We start from the raw sequence: 14,731 nt of genomic DNA on the forward strand, positions 1-14,731 counted from the left end.
CGTAAATAGTATGACCTTCAAACACGATCTACACTTATCCCTTATAGTACACTAGTCCATATCAACTGGACCTTCCCAATCATCCTATACAGGTAGATACCTTGAGTTCTCCTTAATGCTATTATAAGAGCGTGAAGTCTTACTGTAGCTTTATTTTAATTATTGTTTATTTTTTCCGTAGTTTTTTATAGTTAGCTCATTTCAAGTTACTTCATAACCTCTGATCTGTGGTAGCGTGGCTCGAGGGTTATGACACATGGGTACATGTAATTCTGGTATCAAGCAGTAGGAAGGAATAACGGTAAAATACTGCTGGGAAATAATACTACTAACATATAATAAAATGGTTTATTAAAAGCATAAAATGGTTTATTAAAAGTAGAAAAAATGGTTTATTAAAATGAAGTTAGATTTCATGGACAATTCTAGTAACACTTAACTACAGGGGTCAACTCCCTCGTTTAACTTATTTTGTACTGTTGAACTAGGTACAGTTTCCACTTACACCATGACTGGGTGTATATGTACAAGGACACACATAAACTCTGTCACAGCACCTTAAAGCACCATTATTACCCGTGGCAATGACGCCAGTTACAACAACCTTACTGCTCAAACAGCACCAGCAATGGTAGCTTTCCTTCACCACGTGGTACCTTGGCCCACACTCAGACAATTCCAGTGGACACCTACAGGTGTACTTGGGGGAATAACACAGCCACCAAATAGCCCTACTGAGTAATGAACTCATCCATAATAATGATGGGAGCTGGCAGTTGTTTGCTTGGCCTGTGATGTCACCAAGTGGGCAGTGGACGCGGCAGGGGAAGACTGGCTAATTCTCTGGGCCATAAGGATGGTGGTGAGTTCCTAACGCTCGGGATTCATGGAGTTACCCGAATTTACTGCATATCACTGACTGCATCTCCGGCAGGAAATTCCTCTTTGACACAGGGGCAGCGGTCAGCATCATCTCTCCCTTACAGCAAGACGCATCAAAGCAACCCTCATATGACCTGTTCGCCGCCAACGGTACCCCAGTCACCTCCAACGATGCACACATCCTCGCCTTAGACCTTGGTCTTCCCAAGTTTAGTCAACTACTACCACCGCTTCATTGCCCAGGCTGCTAACATCCTCGCTCCTCTCCACGATCTTCTCAAGGGACTCCCCATGACGTATCACAAGCCTCTCATATGGACTCAAGAGGCTTTTACAGCATTCACTACTATCAAGCAGCACATCACACGCCTTACCCTGCTGGCTCACCCTGCTCCCAACGCCCGGACCACTCTCACAACAGACGCTTCTTCTAGTGCCGTGGGCGCCGTCTTACAACAGGAGATCAACGGAACTCTCATGCCCATTTCCTTCTTCTCACAGCGGCTTCAACCACCTCAACTCAAGTACAGTGCCTTCGATTGAGAGCTCCTGGCCATATATCTTGCTGTCAAGCATTTCCAGCACTTCCTTGAGGCCCGTTAGTTCACCATCTTCACTGATCACAAGCCCCTCGTCCACGCCTTCACTTCAGCCACCCAGACACATACACTGTCATGGTCACGTTGACTGCTAGTCTATTTAACTAATGATTCTTATTAAACTCCACGACCGCAAAACATGAGTGGGTTAGCAACCCCTGATGAGAAATGTTTTTCCCCATCGACGCTACACTTGTTCCCTCCCAGTGTCCCTCCTTTGTGAAGACAGTTATCAATGCGTTGTTATTCCACTTTCTCCTGGGAAGCTCAATCTTGAATTAGTCTCTGTATATCAACTCAAGTAATTTGCCAGACCTTTGTCAACTGGGGGACATCTTTGAATGAGTTACAGTTAGAGTTGTTTGTAATTATTGTCATTGCGTGAGTAGCGATCACTGGCAACTCAGGGATATATATACCAGCGCATCACGCAGGGCGAGCGTCCCCTAACGCCCGCCCCAATGTTTGTTCCAGGTATGTTTGTGTGTAGCAATTCAGTTGATTCAGTCAATCGTAGTGAATATCAGTGTTCATTAGTGTTCATGCTTTAACAGTTGAATTGTCATTCACCCAGTGTAAGGAGTAATATAACGTAATACGTCTGTCGTTTCTAGACCGAGATTTGTTGTGTTTGTGTTGTCATGCTTCCGTCCCCTGACGCCCGCCCCAACGTTTGTTCCAGATCCCATTGTGACTCTTGGATCACTCGACAACTGCCCCTGATGTAGTAGATACCCAGCAGGGATCATATATGAAACGATGGCACCGATGCGGCCTGATTAATATGCTCCACGGCCTCGGGGTGCCAGACCCCAGACTCGCCATTTGTCTGGCTACTACCGACCACAACAACGGTCGTGAGCCCCAGTGTTCTACTCCGGGATACTCCCTGGAAGTATATGTCCACAGAGAGTGTTGTAAGATGTATGTTAGGGATAATTAGTTGGAAATAATTATCCCATGTTGGGTATTGGCTGGTTTCAGTATTAACGAGTATGTTGAGTAAAGTCTTGTAACTGTACTGTAATGCCACATACCACCAGTAGGTGTGAGAAGTACAGTAATGTACAAGGAGTGCCATGTACTATGTATTGTGAGTAGGGCCACGGAACTGGTCCTGCTATGTATGTAATGTAACACCAGTAAGGTTGTGTGCAGTAAGAGTGTAAGATCGGAGTAATTACTGTTGAGTAAAGTAAATAAGAAAATAAGTAACTAAGAAAATAAGAAAAGAAGAAAGTACTGAGTCTGCAATAAGCCCAGGCCCAGGAGTTGAGCCTGGTAGTTATAAATTAATAATATCTCTTTTTTCCTTTTGATTTCATATTAATAAATTTGTTCTTCGAGTATTTTAGGTGTACTCATTTCTCCCACAGTATTTTACCTTTATTTCCGTCCAAGTGACTTGATACCAGAATTACCATACCCATGTGCCTAGACCCTCGACCATGTTACCAAAAGAATGACCATGCTGCCAAAAGAACTGAGTAAGAGTAAGAACTAAGATAAGAGAAGTAAGTAAGATAAGGGTGGACCAGGTGTTGGAAAACACGCGCCCTTACAACACTTCGTGTTCTTCGCCACTTGGTTTACATCTCGGAGTTCACCAGCGACATCCAACACATCAAGGGCAGCCACAACGAGATCGCCGACACCCTCTATCGTTGTATATCCAGCATTCTTCTTTCATCTCCACCCATGGATTACAGACAGCTCGCCATAGCTCAAGAGAACGACGAAGACCTTACAGCACACAAGACATCTCCCTCAGGTCTTGCCCTCCAAGAACTCCCCGTTCCCGGCACGAACATCAGGTTGTGGTACGGCATGTCCTGTGGGCAGCCTAGACCATTCATGCCTCACATCCACCGCCGCGCCATCTTCGAGCGCATCCATGGTCTCAGCCACAAAGGTGTACAGGCCTCCCAGCGCCTTCTCACGCAACGTGTCGTCTGGCCAGGTATCAAGGCTGATACTCGGTAATGTGCTGCCCAGTGCCTGGCCTGCCAGTCCTCTAAGATACATCGACACACACGTGCTCCCTTAGAAACCTTCCCTGTGCCCAAAGGACGCTTCCAGGTAGTGCACCTCTACATCGTGGGACCTCTTCCATCATCCTGCGGCAACACCTACATCTTCACCTGCATTGACCGTTTCACCAGGTGGACAGAAGCCATTCCCATGTCTAATGCTACAGCAGAATCAGCCGTCCGTGCCTTCCTGTCTGGTTGGGTTTCCTGTTTCGGTCCTCCCACTGTAACGGGCCGAGTTTTTCTTTTTATAATAAATTACCATCCAGATATTCTTTTCTGTTAGTATTCTTATTTATTCATATACTTATATGTTCTTTGTAGCATTCTTTCCAATGAGTGTCCTGTTTTATATAGTTATCCTTCTTCAATTCTTTACATAGTATACTTATTCTTATATATTCTTGTTTATTTTATATTCTTATATGTCTTTTATCTCTATATACCTGATATTCTTATATATTCTTATATAAGTAACTCTTATGCTTCTCTGCTTGTATTTTCCAAGTCAATGTTCTTTCTTTTCATTTTCTTTCATATATATTATATGCTCTTCCATATATTTTGTTCTAGTTATATTCTAAACCATGGATGAATCTGGGAACCATGTCTTTCTTATTACCACACTTATTATACTTACAACGGTAGACCTGCCACCACCCAGAATTTTATTAGAATATAACATATCTTAGTTAACTGTTAGGTAGCGAGCTTCTAGGCACGTGAGTTAGTTATTTTCTGAGAACCAATGTGGGAAAGGGATAGAGTGGTGATACTCGTAGATTACTAATTCAATATTTATTTACACAGTGAGTGAATAAGATGTTACTTCAATTCACCCAGACAAAACAGAACCGCAATTTATTTATTAAGTCATCTAACACTTCAAGAACTTATTACCCCCTTAAATACCTCCAAATACTTATCACTTCATTAGACAATTGTGGTATTAGTACTCTGACCAAATGAGATTCAGTAATTAGTATACACCAGATATCACTGGACCCTCAGGTCTTACCTTACCAAGTAGCAAATTAACTCTTCACTTCTTGGTTATATCATTATACTCTCAGATTATCATTTCATGGTCACTACCGATGAATACATAACACACTGGACAACTCCACAATTATCGCAACATACAATACCTCCTGTTAATTCGCAAGGAACGACATGGCACTTTTAACTCTCATTCAGTGGTTCAATACTTAACCTGGGATACTATATTTCTGCTCGTTATCCCCCAAACAAAATACAATAATACTTAGGCCCATGTAACTGTGAGGAGTGCCCCAGGGTAACGCTGGTCTCTCTACAACACATGAAGATCGCTGTTAGGGGTCGGTTGTAGACCGACACACGCCAAGGGAGCTGGCGCCTGATTTGCAGGAAACGGACTTCCCAGTTTAATCCTGTCGAATTAACGGCATCGTCCAACCCAGTTACCGACCCACGGTAGCTGATGAGTATTCAGCTCAACACACTGGAGAGACGTTGAGGAAGAGTCATGAATGTGTAAATGTCTAACTTCAACTTACAAAACATACGTCTGGCAACGGTTCAGACGATATCTAAATCTCTACGTTACTCCACTTAATTGGCACAGAATTCACTATGTTAACACATGAACACTGATATTCACCAAAATTGACTAAGTTAAACTGAATTAATAGGCGGCGGGGAACACACGTTAACATACCTGGAAAGACGTTGAGGAAGAGTCACGAATGTGTGATTCTCCCTCGTGTAGAGGTACAGTATATACGTGCACCCGCGGGGCAGCTTGGGCCTCCGTATTCATACCAGAAAGGTCGATCTTAACAACAACATAACTTCTCTACCATTTTGGATCACTGTATACTTAGTTATGAACTCCGGTGTTCTTGATCAGGGTAATTTCCTATGTCTATTCATATAATCTAATCAGAGGTTGAGCTTGCCAGGAAAAGGTGGAATATACACGTCGATAACATTAATTCTGCAAGCTCAGGCCTGAGGCGAACAAGGAGCTATTCACGGGGAGGCGCTAGATCTTGGAGATTATACCAGTTGACAGAATAGTTCAGGAGATTAATGACTTTCTTAAATAGACAACTGACACTAACTAAACTATAAACATCAGATTCTCTGATGTCGGGGCGACAAAATGATATAACTTCAGGCGCGATCAGAAACTCATGGATATCCCCACGCACGACATAAAATACGCCACTCTAGCTGGCAAACTTGACACTCACTTACTTGGCACGTTTTACTAACAATAAGGACAGTTGAAGCGTTCTACCCCACTCACAATGGATCTTGAATGTTCCAACTGTAAACAGACATATCTAAGTTGACTCAAACAAGGGTGCTCTCTCTCACACTCAAATTCATTTTATAGAGAGGTTGGTTTCAGTAAGTCAGAGAAAATGGGATAACGGAGGACTGAGGTGTCTTGAAGTGATGAGAAAACGGACTCCTCAGATGGAGGACTCAAACGAAAGCAGAGTTACATGTTTTGTGGGCTATTGAGCGTAATATGAATCATTTGATTTTGGCGCTAACTGACGTGTAAGACCGTGGTCGTTACACCATAACTGTCATTACTGACCGAGGAGTCCAGTTTGAGTCTCACCTCTGGCATAGTTCCTCGGCACTTCCAGAAACAGCACTACTTTTTACCACCCTCAATCCAACAGCATGGTAGAGCGGTTTCATCGTCAGCTGAAGGACGCCATCAAGGCACAGCAAGACCCCTACAGCTGGACGGATGCTCTACCCTTAGTGCTCCTTAGCATCTGCACATCACACAAAGAAGACATAGACTGCAGCCCAGCGGAACTCACCCTAGGTGAACCCCTTCGCCTCCCCGGGGACTTCTCACCTACTCCTGACCTCGGCCACTTCACTCCTGCTGCCCGTCACGACCTACTGCAAACACTACGACAAGCAATTTCTGCATTCAAAGCTACTGCCCCACACCAGCCTTCCCATCGCCCTGAACACATCCCTCCTGCACTACTCAACGCCAAGTATGTCTTCTTCAGGTGCGATGCTCACCACAACCCACTTCAACGCCTCTACGACGGACCCTTCCCGGTTTTTGCACGGTCAGCGAAGTTCCTGACGATCATTCGCAATGGCAGACACGACATCGTCAGCATCGATCAAGTGAAGCCGGCCACCTCACTCGATGGGCCCCCAGCCCAGTATTACCCCCAACAAACCACGCCTGCATCAGTCTGCCCACAATTGCCTCTTGCAGCACCACCTCGCCCACAACATTTCTGGGTACCCTCTTCTCATCCTCAGGTACCTACTGCTCCTGACACGGACCCTGCTCCTGACGTGGAACCTGCTCCTGATGAGGATCCTGCATCCGGACCTATGGACCCAGACACTCCACCCGGCGCCCCTGAGGACTTTGCACCTGCTGCGAGAGAAGCACCACATTCCTCGCCTGTTCAACCTTCACTTATCCACAACCTTCCTTCTCCCACAGATCTCGTGTCACTAGACCGAGTCGTCACCCGTAGCGGCCGAGTGGTTCACACCCCTGCCTGTTAAGTCTCACATGTGGAATACAACCCTGCCGACAACAAGTTTCCTGCAGCGGTCGGAGGGGAGGGGGAGTATTGTAGTGGATACTCTCCCCTACAACTGTTGCTGACCAGCCGATCCCGCGGTGAGTTTCTCAGCCAAGCCAAGCTGTCTGACTGCGCGGTGGTCGGCCAGCAGCGACTTTCACTTCCGGCGGAGTCTAATATATACCCGTAGCCTCGCCGTGAAGAGGATTCTACTCAGCTCTCTCAAACAGACAGGACCTCCTCACCCCACAGCAACTCTCTAGCACTGCATTGTATATATATATATATATATATATATATATATATATATATATATATATATATATATATATATATATATATATATATATATATATATATATATATATATATATATATATATATTTATATATATGTATACTGTATATAGAAAACGCCATAGTGAGTTTCCCTTCTCACCTCCATCCTTTGTGCGAGACCTCATACTTTAACATTATCTATGAATAACATTTTCCTTATGGTACTCAGATATTTTCTCAAGGAATATTTGCCGTAACTCAAAAGGATTACATTCCATTTTTTTAAACTCTAGCTTATCAATTCTTACAGATACACTCTCCATGAACCAAGGTTTCAAATAAACTTTGTTTGACAAAGGCACACAAAAACCTACAATAATATATTCACACAACATCTGAGAAAGTTTTCTAGTATTAGTATTCATCTTAAAATTACTAGTAATTACATTAGTAATTTTATCAACAGCAGACTTCAGATACCCATCACCACGCCTAATAAGCCTTAGAGTAGAAATGACAGTCAGCTCCACAATTCTGTGTATTATGCTCGGGACATTTAGCTCCATCCTCATAACCTCTATTCTTGTTGTCCTTGGACAACCAAGCACAATCCTCATTGCTTCATTCTGAATAAGCTCTAATGGCCTAAGATCTTTTACTGAGGAAGAAGCTAGAACTGGAGCTGAATAAGCAATGATACTCCTAATTGTACTTAAGTACAAAGATCTTAAAACTGGTATACCAACACCATTTGCTCTATTTGACAAAACTTTTTCAGAGGTTTTAGCCTCGCTGTACATATATTTTTGACATAAGTAATTTGATCCATAACATTATTATTTATAACCCACAAACATTCCCAGATATTTGTAACTGGATACTTTTTGAAATTTTATTCCATTTAGCCAAAATTCTTTTCCATTTACTGCCCTTGACTGAAATTTGGTTTTATTTTCATTATTGACCAGTCCCAAGGAGACAAAGATACTGCAGCTGATCAATGACCCTTATATCTTCCTCATTCTTACATTGGATCAGAATGTCATCAGCATAAATGATTACTTGGGACTCGCCCTGGAATTTGTAACTAGCTATTCTGTCCATAAGAATATTAAAAAAGCAGAGGGCTAAGAACGCCACCTTGTGGGGTACCCAACCCTAGACTTTTTTCTTCCGATTCATGACCTTGAAACCAGACACTCGCTTTTCTGTTAGTTAAGTAATCTGTAATCCACATCAATAATTTCCCTTTTATACCTTTACTTACAAGACTTTCTAAGATCACTTCCTTATTTGCCTTATCAAAGGCACTTTAAAGGTCTACAAACAGTCTACAGTTGACATTAGCATTACTAAGACATTTAATCACACAATCTGTAGTGCTTTTACCCTTTAAAAATCCTAACAAATTACTAGACAAGAGACCATCAATTTTATACAATAATCTATTTAATATCATTCGCTCCATCATTTTAGATATACAAGATGTTAAGGATATGGGTCTATAATCATTATACTGCCCGATTCTGGGGTCACTAATTCTAAGGGAATAACTTAACTATACTCTTAATTTTAAGGTCGCTGCCACCAGACCCCTTTGGACGGTATGTAGCTCGTTAGGTAGCGGGCAGAGTAAGCTGGGCATTGGGTTGGATTTTTCATTGGCCAAATCAAGAGTGGGAAGAAGGGTGAAACATCAACCCTGACTTAACTAATTTATTCCTTATAAAAACATATTGCATCCAATCACAATAAAAAAAGAGCTGGCCTTCATCAGAAGAACCACTATTATGTTCATTACACTTCACATCAATATACGTCCTTCATCAAACAACTCCTATTATCATCTTCATTCTTCATAATAACCAATGACCTCCTTACCTCGGTCAATCTTTCTTACCATAACACCCAACACATCAGACTGCACCACATGTTAGAGTATAGTGTAGGGTTTCGTGATATAATGTTGTCTAGCACTCAGGATGGATGGAAACTCTAAGGTGGTTTTCTTATATAATATAAGTTATATGGTAGACAGTCTGGTGCTGGAGATGCCGTGTGGTGAGGAGCTGCTCAGTAGACACGTTCGGTGAGTAGCGTGTTGAAGGAGGTAGATGTGCAGGAGCTTCGTTAGAGAAGATGTTGCCTGTTGCTGGCCTCCAGGTTGAATGAGAGAGGGACAGCGAGGAGCTTGCTTGGAGGAGGTGTTGCGTGTTCAGGAACGTAGAGTAGAATAAGAGAGCTGGTTGGTGAGGACGCTCAGAGAAGGACAGCTGGTGGGTCGCCATGCTCGCCTGCGGGAGCGAGGACCGCCAGGCAGGCGGAGGAGAAGAGAGGGCCGCCAGGCAGCGGCGGAGGAGGAGGTGTTGCGTGTTCAGGAAGAGAGGCCAGAATGAATCTCAATGGAGAGACAGAGCTTATATACCCAGCAGCCGTGAGTCATCCATGAGTCAACCTGGGAAACCCGGTCTTTTGACTCCGTTGCTAGGCTACTGTGGCATCTGGTGACGCCCCCCCCTGGGCCGCTCGTTTGGTTGCTAGGGAAGACTTAGCAGGTGGCATGCAGCTACGCAGTTGTAGGGGAGACGTCCACTACAATAGCATCACATGTTATAGCACCACATCTCGTATGCACTCCACATCTACAAGTATGGAACTCCTTGATATTTTTAGGTACACATACCAGGTACCTCATTCACTCTCTACTCTTGCTGAGTAGATGGGCTAATTCCCAAGTAATCATACCAGTACTGGTTCCACGCCTGGTATTATTAGGTCGCTCCACGTAGCGACCGCGAAACTTCTCAAATATACAATTATTTTCTTCTATCCTGGGTGGTGATATGTAGGGTATCCACAGATTCACAGTGGAGGTGCATAATGGCCATAGGTAGACACATCACACATGGTGAGTTCCTCACAGTGGTGGTAATGGCTGACGCTGGACGCGTGGATACCTGTTTTGGTGAGAGAGCGGGTATCACTAAGTAAAGCCTGATGGGCTTTTATCACCACACACTAGTACAACTATTACTTCACTTTATAATATGAGGCAAAGTTTTAAGATGTAAAAAACTGCTAGATAAGTCTTTTTTGGGGCTGAATGGAGCACGATGGAGTTCACTGACCTGTTTTGGGTATCACTAAGGAAGATGCCTCGCATCTCTCATTGAACTAGGCCTACAGTTTCCAATCTTTAATTTTCACTTTGATATTATCCTGGTTCTCACAAATGCACTTTCCTTTCTATTGTGACCTTATGCCTTATAATTATATATCTTAATCCTAAATTACATACTAAAGTAAGGATCTGGTTTGCCAGTTCCTGGGGAAATTAATTGGGCTATATCATTAACCCAAAACTGTAGCCCGGGGCAGAATGGACGCCAACCAGAACAAAGCCTAGCGTCGTATTTTCATAGCGTGGGTATATCCACTTCACTTCAATCTGTATTTAGAGATCATCCCCTCACACGTTGCAATCGTTGAACACAGTCATAAGATTTTCTGATCATTGCATTGCTCGTGGTTATTCGTCACATGAGATAACATGAGTGTATAAAGCTAGGGTTGCCATATCTGAACATTAAAAAAAAGGACGTTCCCGAAAACATCCTGCCACCCCTCCCCCCCCGTCCGGCACACACTTTGGCGCTATGTAACCTTGAAGCATGCGTGACAATTAATTTTGCATAACACACACACACACACACATATATATATATATATATATATATATATATATATATATAAAACAAAGAAGCATGTCTGTGTGATTGTGTGTGTGTCCGCACGAGAATCTCGGAAACTACTTTACCGATCTGTTGTGATGATGGATGGTGTTAAATGTAGTGATGATGGACGGTGTTATATGTAGTGATGATGGATGGTGTTATATGTAGTGATGATGGACGGTGTTATATGTAGTGATGATGGATGATGTTATATGTAGTGATGATGGGTGGTGTTATATGTAGTGATGTTGAATGGTGTTATATGTAGTGATGATGGATGGTGTTATATGTAGTGATGATGGATGGTGTTATATGTAGTGATGATGGATGATGTTATATGCAGTGATGATGGGTGGTGTTATATGTAGTGATGATTAGACAATAAAATGATAACAGTTTAATGCTAAAAAAATATACTTTGCTGTATCGTTGTAGTGAAAAACATGGTGAAACTTACATACACCGTCAATGAACTATTGGTAGAAGAAGAACTTTTGGGGACTGAACAGTGAGACAATGTGGAGCCTCCCGGAGGGTGGCGTCCTACCGTTGCCTAGAGGATGAGCGCGATTCTGCTAGTATATATATATACACCAGTATCGGTGTACTGCATTGCATTGTGTTTTTAATGTAGGCTAATATACAACATACATGGTATAGAAATCTTTAAAAAAAAATTACCTTTGCTTAAGGCTGAACATCTTCATTCCTTTAGCTGCAGTCTTCTTCCCCCACCGTGTGTGTGACTTTATGTGCCCATGCATACTTTTCTGTAGATCGGATCTTTTTCAGGATTGACTGATTGCTCTTTAGAAAGGTATAGAAGTCGCTGCAAGATGTTTCTCGGAAGTTGTACTGTACAGTCAGAATGCCTTTCATTGTTTCAACACTCAATTTGGCTGTGGCAACAAGCGACAAACCCACAACAGAGACTAAGATCAAACACTGTCACTGTAGGTTAAAGACTGGCCAATCACCGGTCACCGTCATAGTTGTCAACACACGTAAATAATATAGCAAAAGTGGCTAGATTATGGTTGAAAATTGCTAAAATGCCTTAAATGCAGAACAAGAAAAACAAATGCTACAGTGTAAAAAAAGCCAAAGAAAAAAATAGTATACTTTCAACATTTCATTTATGGCTGTAATAGCACTAAATACAAAAAAATATATATATTAATGCGCGTGACTGAAGAACAAGCAAAATCAGTACATGGCACTACATGCTAGCCCAAAAACTGCTAGCAGCTAAGTTGACAACACCGTACAGGCGTACACGTGACTTATCAGTTGACGAAAATTGAGCGAGATCTCTACCGTTTCCACGTCCCCTCTCTCACAGTCTCTCTCTCTCTCGTCATTACAGTTTCATGCTTTTTTTTTCGTGGAGAAAATGATGGAAGCTGAAATTCCGGACTTTTGAAGAATTTTAAAATTTACTTCCGGATGAAGATTTCGAGACCTAAATGGAGGACATGTCCGGGAAAATACGGACGTATGGCAACCCTATTGTAATTAAGCTCACACCGAGGCATACAAGATATTTTCTTTGAAGTATAGTTTCCGGATCACTTCCAACACTTCACATAGGTCTGATACATTTATTCTTTTTCCAGATCACTGTTCTCTTATATTTTCATATGATACCCATGGTAGCTTTGTTCACTAATCGTTCACAGACGTAAATAGTAAGAACTTCAAACACGATCTACACTTATCCCTTATAGTACATTAGACCGTATCAATTGGACCTTCCCAGTCACCCTAAAGATACTTTGAGCTCTTAAAGCTATGAGTACATACACTTAATATTATATGACCGTACCTTGGTACAATTCGTATAAAACAACATACAGAAGGTGAGTTACCCTTTACCAACGTTTCTCGTTTTCTGTGACTCTACAAGCGCGGTGGATTTGAAAGTTATGTAGCTTGATATGAATAAAAGAGATATTAAGGATGACTATGATGTGCGCAGTACACCCTTAGGCACAGGAACAATGAGTGCCATTTTCCATTTCACTGGCAGTCTTCCATTTTCATGTGACAAATTAAAGAGATCTAAAATTGGATTGTCTTCCATACTTACAAGATAAATTATAACATCATAGGTTAGAGTTTAGACCATCCCTGCCAGGAGTATTAGACGTCCCTTTCTTTCCAGAATTCAAAATTTCATCCTTAGTAAAAGGAATACAGGTTTCCTCACTTACAGTACTTTGGACATTCACCAACCTTCGCCTCATAAATCTTGAATTCCTCAAGCAAATCTGAACGTTACTTGGGAGACACTCATAATTAGATGCATACGCCCACTTATTCATTAGTTTGTAGGGGTATCGAGATATTATTGTTGTCTAGCACTCAGGATGGAAGGAAACTCTAATGTGGTTTTCTTGTATAATATATAAGTTATATGATAGACAGTCTGGTGCTGGAGATGCCGTGTGGTGGGGAGCTGCTCAGTAGAAGACGTTCGGTGAGTAGCGTGTTGAAGGAGGTAGATGTGCAGGAGCTTTGTTAGAGAAGATGTTGCCTGTTGCTGGCCTCCTGGTTGAATGAATGCTGGATAGCTAGGAGCTTGCTGGAGGAGGTGTTGCGTGTTCAGGAAGATGGGCCAGAATGAGAGTTGGTTGGTGAGGAAGCTCAGAGAAGGACATGCTCGCTGGCGGGAGCGAGGACCGCCAGGCAGGCGAGGAGAAGCGAGGGGCCGCCAGGCAGCGGCGGAGGAGGAGGTGTTGCTTGTTCAGGAAGAATGGTCAGAATGAATCTCAATGGAGAGACAGAGCTTATATACCCAGCAGCCGCTATGAGTCATGTTGGGAAAACCCGAGAAGTCGCCGGTGAATAGTTTCGTTGCTAAGATACGGTAACATCTGGGGACAGCTCTCGCTTGGTTGCTAGGCAACGGCACGTTGGAATGTGATAGCAGGTGGTGGCGGTGCTACGCAGTTTGTAGGGGAGACGTCCACTGCAAGTTCATTAGCTTTGGCGTTTGGATTGGGATGAACATAAAATTTCTTCTTGACTCCTCTTACCTTATTCACACCAACCCAAACCTGATTCAAAAATTTTGATTGAGCAATCTCTCTCAAAAAACCACTCCAATACATACTTCTGGCTTCCTGATTTACCTCTGTTGTACACTCTGCCACTTCTTTTTTCTTCTTTTATCCTCTTCACCACTGATCGGCTCGTTAGACGCTTGAGCGATCGGCCACGTCTCTATTACGCACTGTTGGCAAGTACTGGGCATGCACCGACTCCTAAATGTACCTGAACCTGCTCCAGTGTTGGTCAAGTCTTGTCTTGAAAGAGCTCACACTCGTTGCCATCACAACACTTTCTGGCAGATTGATCCAAGAGTTCACAACCGTCATTCCGAAAAAATTTGCCCTAACAGTTTTCTGGACTTGCGGCTTCTTCAATCTTGAGCTGTGATCCCTTGTGAGGCGAGCGTCCGCCAGCTCCAAGTAAGGACGATCGACTGAGTAGTGCTCCTTGAGATGCTTATACACCTCAATTAAGTCACCCCTTGCCCGTCTGTAGTATAAGCTAGGCAAGTTCAGGCGCTCCAATCTCTCAGGGGAGCTGAGGTGCCGAAGTGCAGGCACCAGTCTAGTGGCCCTTCTTTGAACA

Source organism: Homarus americanus, unplaced genomic scaffold (genome assembly GCF_018991925.1).
Source record: "Homarus americanus isolate GMGI-L3 unplaced genomic scaffold, GMGI_Hamer_2.0 scaffold5589, whole genome shotgun sequence".
Taxonomy (NCBI): domain Eukaryota; kingdom Metazoa; phylum Arthropoda; class Malacostraca; order Decapoda; family Nephropidae; genus Homarus; species Homarus americanus.